Consider the following 15,117-nt stretch of genomic DNA (forward strand, 5'->3'; position numbering starts at 1 on the left):
AAAAGCAGCACGACTCTTGACAGAACTATGCTGTTTCTATTCTATTCCATCTGGTTTTTTGTTTGTTTGTTGTTTTTTAATCAAGGCCATCAACATAGTATTTGAAGTAAGATAAGAGTAAGAGCAGCAACATGGAAGGGCAGCCTCTTCATGGAGCTACCTTTTACCTCTTTACAATAGAGGGCTCTTTTCTCCATGGATCGGCACAGGGAACAGGAAGTCATGGCCTCTGCCCAGTCTGAGCTCCCCCCAAGATTTTCCCTTCCATGGAGGGAGCAGTTTCCTGGAAGCTCAGCCTTGCAGTTAGCTACTCCCCTCCTGCACCAGTCAGTCCTCTTTCTGCAGGTTTCTTCATTGGAGAAGGTGAATAGCTCTCCTTTATTTACCAGTTTGAATTACAGCCTCTTGGGATACATATGCTGTATCCAGCTCCAACCCAGTTGTATGCCTAAGAAAAGAGATGGACCTGACATCATGGTCTAAATGTCAGGAGTCCGGCCCTGTTGGTCTAGTATGGAAAGGTAAATTCCAATCAACAGCTGTCTAGTTAATGCATTCTGCTATCACTATCCCAGGATGAAATCCTGACCCTATTAATGTCACTGACAAAACTCCCATTAACTTCACTGGAGATGGGATTTCACTGGGGACAGATATTTAATCTAGGAACAGTTTTTATCTCGAACACCTCAGCTGATCTCGGCTGCCACTTCATTACATAGGGAGAAAGGGCATCATCTGCGGAACCAGCAGCACCTGCACAACCTTGAGTATGCTACTGTCTGGGGGCTATATTTTAGAAAAGTTGTACTGCAGTAGTAATGTGAAATTTACAAAATGAAGTAAAAAAGTAAATAAAAGAACTATAGCTCTGCTTGTTGACTAGCGAGTCCTGTCCTAATTCTGCTTTGCATTAGGGTGTAAATCCCAAGTAACTCCACATTTACACAGCGAAAGTGAGAACACAGTTTATTCTTGTGTGCTTTGGAAGTGCCTAATGAATGCCCAACTCTAATGAAAAATGGAGTCCTCTATTAATTTGCAATGCAATGCAACTAGTTTAGTGTAAGGTTTCCCACAGAGTTCTACCAATGTGCTTGAGTTCTGCTACACAAAAGTTCTCAGGTGGTTTGGTCTTCAATACTTATTCAGTCTTGGGCTTCGCTGAATAGAATGCCAATGTGGTGCTGGTTTCACTGGTGGTTTTTGCAGTGGTTGAAGTGAACTGGCTGAAAAGTACATTGACCCATCCAGCCTCCATACTATCCCTTTCCAACATCCATCCTTCTCTCCCTGTGGGTCAGGAAAACTCTTTTCCCCATGATAAGAGCTTATACTTTTTGTTAATATTTTGTTTGTAGGATGAATTTGGAGGAAGAGGGTGGATTTCTTGTAGTGTGGATAAGCAATATAAATGCAAATATATGGCAGTTGTTATAGGAATAAGGACCCCAATGATTTGTACAGAGGAAAGCGTGAGAAAGGGCTGAGAAGAAACACACAAATCTGATGCTATTTAAGTCACTGGCAAAACTCCCATGGGAGCAGAGTCAGGCCAGAAAGAAGGAAAGGAATCAGAAGTGTTTTTGATGAGTTTCATGTCCCATTTTCTTTTGTGTTTGTTATTTTACTTAATCTCTTTTATGTACATTTGGAAGTTTTATGCATCATCGTAACAGAGTGAGCAGATGAGGGGGGTGTTTTTTGGCTGCTGGCTAGTAATCTGAATAATCAAAGCACGTAAACCAATCAGAGCAGAAGGATTATAGTAGGTGGAATAGTGATATCTGCATATTCACAATACAGTTATTGGAAAAATCACTGTACAATAATCATACAATGCCCTGCAATCTGATTGGCTAATAATGACTATCAGCCAATCAGAGTTCAGGGATTCAAATAGCATATAGCTCTTGAGAGCTAACCATACAGGAATAATATAAATCAGATACCAAGAACCAGAGTGCAGGGAACTAAGTGGAAGAAAACAGCTTGGTTATGCCTCTGAAAGTGTATAGCATCCCTGTCCTCTGATTGGTTGAGACAGTTTCATTCCAGTGTAATGTATCATATTGTGTATATTAATGTTTAGCTTTACAGTTCCATTTCCATTAGGGGAAGATTGCCTATGAGCCTCTTAGTGGATAAATTGGAATTTACAGCTTTCAAAAAATCTCTTAAAGCTTGCAGTATCCAAAGAAGAAGGAATTACATATGATTATTTTTGAAGTTTTAAAAGTCCAGAGGGCCTAACTGTGCCCTTAGCTGTATCTGTGCAATGCCTATTGAAATCAGGTGATGTAGTGCATGCATTTATGAGGGCTGAAATGAGGCTGGTTGGGTTTTTGGTTTTGTTTACACTATCAGTCACATTTTCTGCTAAAAACAAAACTCCAAACCGTGCCTAGGGGAATTAACCTTTCTGACTACATAGATGTCATCAAAAATAAATTGTTTCCATTTTTAAAAACTTCAGTTATTTAAAAAAAAGATTGTGATGTCTTCTGGACAGGGGACGTGTCTTCCCGTGTGTGTACAGTGTCTAGCACAGTGTGGCCTTGCTCCTTATCAGGGCCTGTAAGAGCTACTGAAGTACAAATAGCAAAATGCTCAAATGGACTAGTTCTAGTGAAATTCATAACAGATAAAGTCCTTTCTGCTTCTCAGAATGTATACACGTGCAAAAAGAGTTCTGTGAGTACACTTGAGAGAGTATAAGACAATTAAAGGGACAATAGTTAATTGCCAGGAAAAAAATAATCCTTTAAAAATGTCATCACTGTAGTCAGATATATTAAACAATTCCAGTGTCATTGGTGAGATTTTATATTAGCTCTGTTTTATATCACTCTCCACTTACATAATTGTCAAATAGAGCTTGTTTATACTGCGTGGAGTCTTTTTGTTTTTATTTTCAAACCAAATAAGCAGGAAGATGAAGAAGCAAAATAAACAACAGTAAACAGAAACAAGTGGAGAGTTACTTTCAGAGACTGGGATTTAGGACATATTTGTTAATTATGCCCTGATTCTGCAAACACTTATGCTTAATTTTAAGCATGAATAGTCCCGTTTGCGGCAATGTACTTCAGTACGAGTACCCATGTATATAAAGTTAAGCAAGTGTGTAAGTACTTGCAGTATTGGGATCTATACATTCTGTAACATAATTCAGTAAGTTTGTTCCACTGTAAATAATATAGGAGTGAGCGTTCAAATTATGACTTTCTTTCACCAGGATTGCATCTGATAGAAATGCCTCCAGTAGCTATTCTTTTATACAGTTATCTGTGTCATTGTCCTATTTAAAACAAAGGCAAATGGTGAAAAATGAACTACAGTTAGAAAATGCAGGGCAGTCATTCTCATCTTTGCATTGGTGTGTGATTACTGTTTGTTTTTTTTAAGAGTATAAGTTGTTAGCACTTACCTAAAGCTGTGAATTAGTTTCTATGCTTTGTCCTCTACATGGATGTCCTTGTGTTGGTTGGTATAAATTGTGTCAGTATTGCTTGTTGTCATTACTCAAACTGAAGCTGTGACACTAACCCTGCCAGCCAGGGAAAAAAGCCACACACAGAGGCAACACAAGCCAGTACCGTTTAAATCAGGCAAGCCTAGTGGTTTGGAAATGACTTCTGTTGCATAAAGTGTATTTACTGGTAAACACAAAATGATTTGGTAATGTAAATACAAAATTAGCACAACACTTTGGATATATTGTAGTGATGCTTTAACAAAAGAAGACCTTGAGAAATGAAAGAAAATATAAAACAATCCAACAGATTTCTATCACTAGCAATTTAGGATGTATCCAATCTATATGAAATGTTTAATATGCTACTTTAATATTCATGTTTGATATGATTACTTTAAATATACCAAAGTAATTATCAACCTGAAGTATTCTGAACCACACTGTAAACTGTTCAACAAAGGCATCACTTTATCCAGCACTAAAATGCAGACACCTCAGCTGTTTGCAGCACATGACAATTCTGCACTACCACTTAGGAAAGGATTTGAAGAATTCACTTTTCCAATTGAAATTGCAGGATGAATTTAGATTAGTAAACACATTCTGAATGAGCTTAAATTTGTCCACAAAAACAGTATTAACACTTCTGCGCATACTAGGTGTGCCATCTAATTGTTAATAATAGTACTTAGTTCATACAGAGTTCACTTTTCATCTCTAGATGAAAGATACCTCAAAGATATTATATTTTTGAGCATCTGAGCCTAGTTTACTAAAGATCACTACATATGTACATTTGTATGGCTAAAATAAAGGAAGCATAGAGAGGGGATGAGACTTGTGCAAAATCATAACAGGTAATGTTAGGAACATGACCCAAGGTTTTCTGACACAGTCTAATGCTCTATCTGCTGGATAATACTGCCATAAGCAATCAAGACCTACTGTAGGTTTATGTCTCATTGGAAAAAAGCACCTCCAGTAGCAGTGCCCTAATATCATGATTGGTAGATTCTAAGGCTAGAAGGGACCGTTGTGATCACCTAGTCTGATCTCCTGTGTAACACAAGCTGTAGAATTTCCCCAAAATAATACCTACAGCATCTCTTTTAGAAAAACATCCAGTCTTGATTTAAAAATGGTCAGTGATGGAGAATCCACCGTGACCCATGGTAAACTGTTCCAATGGTTAATTACTCTGTCAAAAATGGACACCTTAATTCCAGTCTGAATTTGTCTAGCTTCAGATTGGATTGTTATACCTTTCTCTGCTAGACTGAAAAGTGTGTTATTAAATGTTTGCTCCCTAGGGAGATACTTATAGACCAGGGGGTCCCAAACTTGATTCGTGGCTTGTTCAGGTTAAGCCACTGGCAGGCACCAAGATGCTTTGTTTACCAGAGCGTCCATAGGTACGGCTACTCACAACTCCCATTGGCCAGGAATGGTGAACCATGGCCACTGGGAGCTGTGAGCGGCCAGACCTGCAGACATTCAGCGGCCCGCCAGGGGCTTATCCTGAATAAGCCAAAAACCAAGTTTGGGAACCCCGTTACAGACTGTGATCAAGTCTCCCCTTAACCTTGTTAAGCTAAATAGATTAAGCTCTTTGCATATGTCTACACTGCAATAAAATACCTGCAGCTGGCTTGTGTCAGCTGACTTGGCCTAGGGCTAAAGGCCTAAAAACCTGAAGTGAAACATTCAAGATTGGGCTGGAGCCTGGGCCCCTGTGATGAGAGTCCACAAGCCTAAGCTTGAGACCCGGCTCTAGCCCAATGCCTACACTGCAATTTTATAGCTCTGCAGCCCAAGTCCTGAGAGTGCAAGTCAGCTGGCACGGGCCAGCCACCAGTGTTTTACTGCAGTGTAGACATACCCTTTGAATCTATCACTATAAGGCACTTTTTAAATCATTCTCATTGCTCTTCTCTGAACCCTCTCCAATGTATCAACATCCTTCTTGAATTGTGGGCCAAATACAGAGGTAAAATACATGTCCAACAGGAGTAGAGAGGTTAAGGATATTGTTTTAGACTCCATACTAACTCAAGGGTCAGAGTGCCTCTAACATTACTTCCTGTAGCATCCCAATTCTCCTTGGAAGATTCCTAAAGGATTACTGACCCCATCAAACTGGGCATAAATTTGGGAAACAGGACAATAAAGTGGTTGCAGATGTAAACCGTTCACATGTGTTCTTTAGCACTGGCCTGTGTGTAAACGCCGGAGGCCCTAGGATGCCAGATAAAATGAGCAGAAATAAGGGTTATATTTTTGCTTTGACAGCTGCCTTGTCCCCCTCACCCCTTCCTCCCTGTTAAGGTAGCAGTGGGGGGAACCTCCTACAACTGCTCCTCTATAATTCACTGTATAATTGACCCTGTAACTCAGCAAAGGGAATTCAGTGCCCCCTTTCCTGGAAGCTAATGCAACAGAACTTTTCAGGGAGCGAAATGGGAGTGGATATAGTTTAATCAAGATCTCCTCCTCCGCCCCCCCCCCCCACAAGAGTGGCAACTAAAGTGGCAACCTGCTGCCCAGCATTCAACACAACAGGGGGCAGAGGGCGGCTCTGGGCATCAGCTAGGAATGAGCCGACCTCTCTGTATTTAAAGCACTCTTGTCCCCTCTGATATTCTTGTTAACTGCTGGAATTAGCCTACCTTGCTTGTCACCATGAAAGGTTTTCCTCCTTCCCCCCGCTGCTGGTGATGGCTTATCTTAAGTGATCACTCTCCTTACAGTGTGTATGATAAACCCATTGTTTCATGTTCTCCGTGTGTGTATCAATCTCTCCTCTGTTTTTTCCACCAAATGCATCCGATGAAGTGAGCTGTAGCTCACGAAAGCTTATGCTCAAATAAATGTGTTAGTCTCTAAGGTGCCACCAGTCCTCCTTTTCTTTTTGCGAATACAGACTAACACGGCTGCTCCTCTGAAACCTGTCCCTTCTGTCCTTCTCCCCCAGGGCTCTTGGCTGAGGGCTCAGTCCCTTTGTGTCCCCACCCCCTCCAAGCATCCCCTCCTGTGCCCTGGCTGCCAGTTTGCCCCGGCTCCTTTCAAGGTCGCAGCGGCGTCTGGAGCTGGCAGATCCACTTGCTGCCCTGAGGAGCGGAAGCCGCTGCCCCTAGGCTGCGGCGTCCCCGGGCGCGGCCCTGGCACGGCGGCAGCTGCGGCCCCGCACCAGCCGCCAACCCCCCCTCCCGCCCCCCAGCACACCTGCTTTCCCAGTTGTCTACGGTTTTCCTAAGCGGGGGAATTTTCCCTCGCTCCCTTGCCGCATCCCTCACACTCGCGCGCACCCCCAGCCCGACACACACACACACGTTTTGGAGCCGCGGCGGCTGTTTCTCCAGCGCCCCTAAGCCGGCTGCGCTCGCCGCGGCTCCCCGCCGCCACGGGGCGTCCTCCGCCCGCAGCGCCGCAGGCTCCGGCGGCCGGGCTCGCGCTCTGCCCGGGACAGGGGTGGGGGCTGCGCGGCGCCGGCCGAGGGGGAAGGGGCCGCGCCGCGCCCCGGCAGCTCCGCACCGCCAGCAGGTAGGGAGCGTAGGGACGGGCGGCGGCGGCGGCGGCATCCCCTGGGCTGCGCCGCTTCCCGCGGCTGCCGGGTCCCCCGCCCGGCTGTGGGGTGCGGCGGGGGGGCTCGCCGCTCCCCCGCTTTCCAGCGCCCATCCGCAGCTTCTGCCGGCTCTGCCCCCTCCCCCCCCCCCGCATCCCTTTGGGTGTGTGTCCCTTCCCCAGCAGCGCCCTGGCCGCCGCCTCCCCTCCCCCTCGGCAAGCCCAGCCGCTGGTCCCCGGGGAGTCAGAAAGTTTGTTCTCCTCTCTGGGGGGGGGGGGGGCATTTTTCTTTTGGCAGCCGCAAGGACGGGCTGGTGCCTCCCAGGCTGCTGCTGGCACCGGGGGTGGGGGAGCTGCGATCCCCCCCCCTCCCCACAACTCCCGGGCCGGGCTTGTTCCCCCCCCCCCACCTGTCCGGGCATCCCCCGGCGGGCTCGCACGCGTGGTGCTGAGCGCGCGCAGGGCCCCTCCGGCCACACGCCTCCTGCCCACCCACCCTGTAGGTCAGGCCCCCGGGGCTCCCTCTTGCTGATTGGCTGGAGGGGGAAACTCTCCCCAGCCCTCCAGCCTGGGGAGCCTGCACTGAGGAGCAGCATCACTGGACCCCTGGAAAGTCTCTCTCTGCAGTTTCCAGGACAGTTTGGTTGTAACTAAAGAGCAACTGTACTAGGTGACTGTTTGTTTGTTTGTTTTCTTGGTCCCTTGGGTGATTACTTAAGACAGGTTTCAGAGTAGCAGCCGTGTTAGTCTGTAGCCGCAAAAAGAAAAGGAGGACTTGGGGCACCTTAGAGACTAGCAAATTGATTGAGCAGGAAAGCTTATGCTCAAATAAATTTGTTAGTCTCTAAGGTGCCACAAGTCCTCCTTTTCTTTCTACTTAAGACAGGTTTCACTGAAGTTGGAAATGACAGGACATGGGTGTGTGGCCAGTCAGGGGTAGAGAGACCCTTAGGTAGCACTTGAACAATATCGCTTGTGCTAGCGTATTCTGCCTCTTGGCAAGGGGATGGATTTGGTGAGCTAGGTCTTGTCCGTTTCTAATTTCTCTGTTCCTATTGCAAAGGTTAGTTTATTGTTGTGTGATATGGAGACAGCTGCGTGCATGTTACTCTTACTCTTACTCTTTTAAATGTACATTGGTAATGACTGTCGGGCTCTTTAAGGAGAGGGTAGACATTAGAATAAATTCAACTCTGGGCTGAGGAGAGAAGGTGCTCTGAGATCATCCCTATGATTTGTGTATTTTTTATGCTGTATTACTTTTAATATCAGAAGTTCCATTGTACTATGTCAAAGCTTTGATGTATTTTGGAACATACCTCGTTTATTTTCTCTCAAATTTTAATGCAACAAAAAGGTAATATGCATTGATAAATTAAAAAAAAACTTGAAAGGCCTTTGAAATACTGTGTGTTGTGTAGGTTTCAGAGTAGCAGCCGTGTTAGTCTGTATTTGCAAAAAGAAATTCACGAAGTTGACAGATCTCCACTCTATACGGCTAAATTCAGTGCCTTGCATAATGACAGGTTTCAGAGTAGCAGCCGTGTTAGTCTGTGTTGTGTAGGATGTGAAATTTCAGGTGTGCATGATAGAGGTACAGCTACTCCACAGGTTTTATTTAAAATCTTTCTATGAGGCTAGATCTGTGCATACATATATTCATCTGTCACTTTATTTCTAAGTATGATAGGCTCTGATTCCATCATGTTCTGATGATGCCATCACAGGCACCCACATTGTCTGGCAGTAACAATCTTTTTAATCCCTTGTTTAGGAAGCTTTGATAGTATAAAAATATGTGACATTTTTACTGTTAGAATTGTTGTTTGCAATTTTAGATACAGTATCCTGCATTATCTTTTGTTATACTGGACGCAGGAGCAACCTTTCTTAGACTTCTATCTATCCCACTAAGCAATAATTGTTACATAGATAAACAGAAACCCCCACATGAGTACAATCTGAATAGCAAAATTCCCTCCAATCCGAATTATAAACTGTATGCCTCTCTAGTTCCCACATTCTATTATGTGTAATGTATACAGAACTTTAGAGTGCACAATAATGCCTCCCCTTTCTGCTTTAGACTTTTGTTCCGCTTGGACAATGATATGATATTCTTTGACAAGTTATGAAAAAAACATAGATATGATTGCAAAAAATGATTGTGTTTGTGTGTGTATTTCAGTAGAGCACTTAAATTAGCTTGCTTTCATTGTCCAGGGATGTTTGCATCTTTTTTCTTTAATAAGTTTTAAAAAGGCTTCAAGAGATTCTTATATTCTTTCTCTCTCTCTCTCTCTCTCTCTCCCCCTCCATATTTCTCTTAGTCTTTGTTTTTCTTATACATAATAAATTAATAAGTGACCTCTGTGAAATTTTAGAAAGCATTATTGCCAGGCAAACTGGGCAATAGATCATGAAATCAGACAATAGTATTTTGTTTCCTAGCAACCACCTACCATGAAAAGAAAACAAAACGATGGGTGGATGCTTCCAAATCATGATAGTCATTGATCGAAACCCTAAAGCAGGTGTAGAACTACAAGTGAGACTTGCTCCTGTTCATTTCCTTTTAAGCTGCTTTTTAAATATTCCACTTTGGCAAAAAAGGAATTTACTTTGTTTTGCAATTAAACAATTAAAATTTCACTCAAATGTTTGTAGCTTGACAGTTCTGCATGTTAGAATAAAAGGACATAAGACTGGTAATAACTAAAGTTTTTGCAAATAACAATTCTAAATAGTTTTTAAAAATATTTGTATCGCTGGTTTTTATAATAAAATATTACTAGACCTGTAAAAATCTGACTTAAAATCTATTTATTACCCCCGTAACTACTGTGCAATATTTATTGGATATTATAGGAATGAAAAAGAAGTATAGCATGTGCTCTGTCCACTGTATTTATTAGAATTCAACAATTTTTTGAGTGACAGAAAGTCTAGTAAGTAAAACCTGTATTGCCTCAAGGTCTTGTGGCCCAACATACTCCCAGTGAAATCAATGGATAAACTGCCACAGTGGGTGCTAAACTGTTATCCTTATAAAAGTTATTTTGATAATGCAATAATGCCCCTAATTTAAGACTATAAACACAAAAATGAAATCTTGACATGAGGCCATATTTTAATCTTAAATGTACTATGTGCATTGCCATCTACCTGAAAAAATCCATTATTGCATGTTATAAATCTAACTCAGTATCTGTGCTGCTTGCCTATCAGTTTACAACTTTTTAACAAGCCTTAGTGCTCAAAATTCTGGTGGTGATATTGAACTATGATAACAAAGGGAGCTGTATAGTTTAATGTGATGAGGAGTTTGTGCATTATACTTCTTGCTCCTGTCCCCCTGTAGTAGAATGTTACTCTGACTGAATGGCTTCCTCCTGGGTGCCCCCTTGTGGCCTCAAGACAACCCTGCAAGCAGCCTCACACATCAGTTTCCCCTCTTAGTTCCTCAATAACCCCCCCCCCCCCAATAGTTTTTATAAATCCAATAACTGCTTTCCTTAGGGTTCAGTTTAAAATGTTAAAAAAATAAACTCAGAAGTCTCCCTCCAGCCTTAAACTGGGCACAGCTCCCAAGTTCTCTGCTGTCTCAGCATCTTCGGTGCTTTACAAGGCTATTCTCAGCCCTCCCCTCTCCCAGTTGTGTGCTCCTGCTTTATTTTGAGTGTTTGTTGATCCATTCTCACAGGCCTTCCCAGTTATCTCACTCCCCAAGTATCAGTTTTTTCTGCTGGAGCCTACTCATTTCCAGCAGCCTATATGATACATCTTTTCTGCTTCTGTGAATGAGCCTCCCAGTCCAGGTCTACAGACTTGGGGCTTATGCTAGCCCAAGCTCCAGCCCAGCTCAAGTTCCAATGTCTACGCAGTTATTTTAGGCACACTAGCATGAGTCTGACAACTTGGGCTAGGAGACTCAGTCACAGATACAGTGTAGAAGTATCCTATATTTCACTCTGTTCACTCTGAGATCTCTCTCTGCAGGGCCAGCAGCTGGGCTTCTTCCTGCTGCTCTTATAGGGTAATCAGGTAATTCCTGGTTCAGGTTCAGTTTTGCCTCCTTAGTAAGCCTGGTTGGCTGGCCCTAGGACTCTAGCTTGTAAGGGGCAGGACACCCTGTTAAATTTACAGAAAGTTCTTCATATAGTTTCAAGTATCGATCTTCTGTAATATAAATAGACTATGTTGTGCAGTGGTTAATTGTCTTATTCTGGTTGCAGATTTGAATCAAGTGAAATAGAAGTACTTATTACATTCAAGAGAGTTAAAACATCTTGTATTTGCAATCTATAAAATCACAAGGAAGATTTGATACTGGGAGAGCAGCAAACTTTGATCATATATGCATTATTAAACAGCAACATTTTGTGTTTGGTATGTGAACTGGATACCCTGAGAGACTTCTGGGGGTTCACAATGTTTTTTAAAAGATCCAATATGTTGTCATATATGATTAATTGATATCACACAGAGGTGTGTTCCTAGCTCATTTAAGACAGTAAAATACAGACACACAATTTTAATAAAAATGATTGAAGTTGAATGGTGAGAGAATATTATAAATCTTTCAAGTACCAGTGAGTAGCTGTTTTCATATATACATTTCAAAATGCACATTTTATGTGCACAATTTGGTGTATAGCATATTAATCTGGTTTTGGTAGCCTGCTTAATTCTGTAGCAAATAATAATTTCTTCAGTATTTTTCTAAAGTGGCACTCCTGAATCTAGAACCCTACAACCAGGTGGTTGACAGACTAATCTCACCATGTTTTAGAATAGTGACAACAATCCCACAACCCCTCCCTTTCCTATCCCCTACAAGTTTACAGAAAGTAGATTAAGAAAAAAGAAAAGAGAAATGTGTTAGAAAATCAAAAAAGGGGGAGAAAGAAAATCAAAAACAGGAGAAGAGAATAACTCATCAGTTCTGCACATAAACCTAAGGCATTTAGAAGTGATTTTTAAATACTCTCCATGAAACTCTTGTCATGACAACTGCTGTGGTTTTTATTAGTGGTGAATGTAAACTCTTGGATTAAAACTGCTGTGTTTTTAGGGTTTTACTCTTTGCTGCACCATCCCTTTCATGTCCAAAGTGTGCTGCCCTTTCTCCCTCCTAAATTCCATCACGTTCAAGGGGTAACACTCAACAAGGTGACGAGATAGCAAGTGTGAAAAATCAGAAAGGGTGGGGGGAGGCAGGCAATGGGGGAGGGTAATAGGTGCCTATGTAAGACAAAGCTCCTAACATCAGGATGGTCCTGATAATATTGGGATGTCTGGTCTCCCTAACACTCAGTCTGGCTCACTTCATATAAAAGTGTACAGCATGCATGAATTAAGAATTTGACATTTTTGTTCCCCAGTGGTCCCTTTTCTGTCTGTAAAATGATGGGCCTGACTAGTTGTCACGGTTACACAGGTCTGGAGCTCTGGAACAGCCCTCCTTGAGGGTTGCACTCTCTATTGGAGGTAAGTCCCTTGGCTTCGCCATCTCCTGGGACTGAACCTCAAAGCCTTCAGCGCCCCTACATCATCCCATGAGCTCCCCTCAGCGAGTCCATTTGAACTGGGCACCTGGGGAAGGCTTGCATGACCAAAGGGAGTAATGCACCCCGACTTCCTTCGACTGGAGTGACTCTCGAGAAAATGTTGTAAAAGCAGAAGGGTTTTTTAACTGTCTGGAACACCGTGTAGAAAATTCTTGGGTCAGCATAGAGAATGGAAAAGAAACGGCAAAGTCCATCTGGGTGGGTACTGAGCCCAGAGTCTCTCCTTTCTGCCCACTTCTGAGTCCTTGCCCCGAAGCGTGTGACCTGCTTCAGCGGACTATACTGTACTATCCCCCATGGCCCTCAGTTCTTTGTTGTTCTTCCTGGGCAATGACAGTCACATGGTCACTCCCTTTAGCATTTTGTTCTCCCGCTGGCCAAAACTGGTGTGCTTCCTGAAGAGGGTGTGTCCCAGGATTGTCAGTTGCTGGGTTACGAAATGTCTGGGCCATTGTCTGATCCTAGGCAGCTAGACAACACTTACACCTGGATCATTACAAAGAAGTAACCACCTTATTCGCACCACCTAGTTAAACACGCAGCACATAGGGAAACTGAGGCACACATAATATTCATACAAAATATTATGAAAAAATCCTACTTTGTCACACTAGTGAACTAGCAATGTGTTCATTCCAGGCTTTATCTGAGATTAACGTGCTGTAACCTTGATTTGTGATTTTCATTAGCACATTTTCCTTTAAGAAATGGTCACAGTTCATAATAATTTATTGGAAACTTAAATCTAAAATCTTAATGATTGTTGCAAGTTTATTCCATTTCATTTTAAAAAAATAAATAAAAGAAAAAAAGAGGGAGTGGAGTCCCTATTCTGAGATCTAGGAAATGTTCACACACTTTAAAAAGTAAATCCTACAAAAGCAAAAAACTTAGCAGCCACTGCACACCAAATACCAAAACAACAACCCTCCGCCCCCAGCTAAGCAGTTATAAACTGAAAAGACTGAATATATTCTACCCTCTCCAATTACTGACCTCCCAGACATCCTAACTCTCAGACATCCTGACCCCTACCTTGCATCCAAAAGCCTTGGGGGAAAAAAAGATGGATTTTGCAGCGTATCATGAAGAATGACAAATATGGAGCCAGTGTGTGGGGAGAGAGTTCCAAAGCCAAGGGAATTACCTTCTAAGAACGCCCCTCCTTCCCTGAAAATGCACTTTTAAATTTTCACAGGGAAGTGGCAATCTCTCAAGTAGGCAGATCCCCTGTGCTATTTAGAGAATTGTTGTAGGCCTCCTGCTTCCTAGCACTGGATCTTCTTATTTTTCCTTGTTTTTTTTTCTAGTGTGTGTGTAGAAATGGAGGGTATGTCTACACTGCAAAAAAAATACTCCACGGCAGAAAGTCTCAGAGCCTGGGTCAATTGACTTGGGTTTGCGGGGCTTGCGCTACAGTGCTGAAACTAGCATTGTTAGACATTCCTGCTCTGGCTGGAGCTAAGGCTCCAGCCCACGCAGGCACATCTACATTGCTATCTTTAGTCCCACAGAGTGAGTCCTGCAAGCCCGAGTCAGTTGACCCAGGCTCTGAGACTCTCTGCTGTGTTTTTTTTTAATTTGTTTGTTTTTGGCAGTGTAGATGTAACCCTGATTTAACAGAGCTCTTAATTGCATGCCTAACTTTAAGCAAATGCTTAAGCCCCATTGGTCTTGCTGAACAAGGAGGAATATAAGCATATGTTTTAAGTAGACATGGCAGAGCTCCATTTTGATTTATTTTTTATAGTTGTGACAGATAACATCAAAGTTTATTTTTAACATTTTTTCTATTTGTATCTGTCAGGGTTCCCTCCCCACTCTGAACTCTGGGGTACAGATGTGGGGACCCACATGAAAGACTCCCTAAGCTTATTTCTACCAGCTTAGGTTAAAAACTTCCCCAAGACACAAATCCTTCCTTGTCCTTGGATGGTTCTGCTGCCACCACCAAGTGAGTTAGACAAAGATTCAGAAAAAGGACCACTTGGAGTTCCTGTTTCCCCAAAATATCACCCCAAACCCATTCACCCCCTTTTCTGGGGAGGCTTGAGAATAATATACCAACCAAATAGGTAAACAAGATGAGCACAGACCAGACCCTTCAGTTTTTAGGACACTAAAAACCAATCAGATTCTTAAAAGCAGAACTTTATAATAAAGAAAAAAGTAAAAAAAGCACCTCTGTAAAATCAGGATGGAAGATAATTTTACAGGGTAATAAGATTTAAAACACAGAGGATTCCCCTCTAGGCTAAACTTCAAAGTTACAAAACACAGGAATAAACCTCCCTCTTAGCATAGGGAAAATTCACAAGCTAAAAAAAAAGATAACGCATTTCCTTGCTATTACTTGCAATTTTTGTAATCTTGGATGCTTATTTCAGGTAGGGTTTTAGGAGATGGTTTTTCCTACCCTGGTCCTCTCTGTCCAAGAGAGAACACAAAGAGAGCACAAACAAAACCTCCCCCCACAGATTTGAAAGGATCTTCTTCCCTTATTGGTCC

The 15,117-nt window shown here is 42.7% G+C and overlaps 1 protein-coding gene across 2 annotated transcripts in view; it reads left to right on the plus strand.

Moving 5' to 3' along the window:
- Positions 1-6,894: 6,894 nt before the first annotated feature.
- Positions 6,895-15,117, plus strand: part of ENOX1 (ecto-NOX disulfide-thiol exchanger 1) — a 504,797-nt gene continuing 496,574 nt past the window's right edge. Inside the window, exon 1 of one of the 2 annotated variants that reach the window (XM_038386734.2) lies at positions 6,895-7,018. The gene's annotated coding sequence lies outside the window, so the exon portion shown is untranslated. Of the gene's footprint in view, positions 7,019-7,135; positions 7,710-15,117 lie in introns of those variants that run through there. The other variant, XM_038386735.2, reaches the window with a different exon arrangement.

This window comes from Dermochelys coriacea, chromosome 1 (assembly GCF_009764565.3).
Source record: "Dermochelys coriacea isolate rDerCor1 chromosome 1, rDerCor1.pri.v4, whole genome shotgun sequence".
NCBI lineage: Eukaryota > Metazoa > Chordata > Testudines > Dermochelyidae > Dermochelys > Dermochelys coriacea.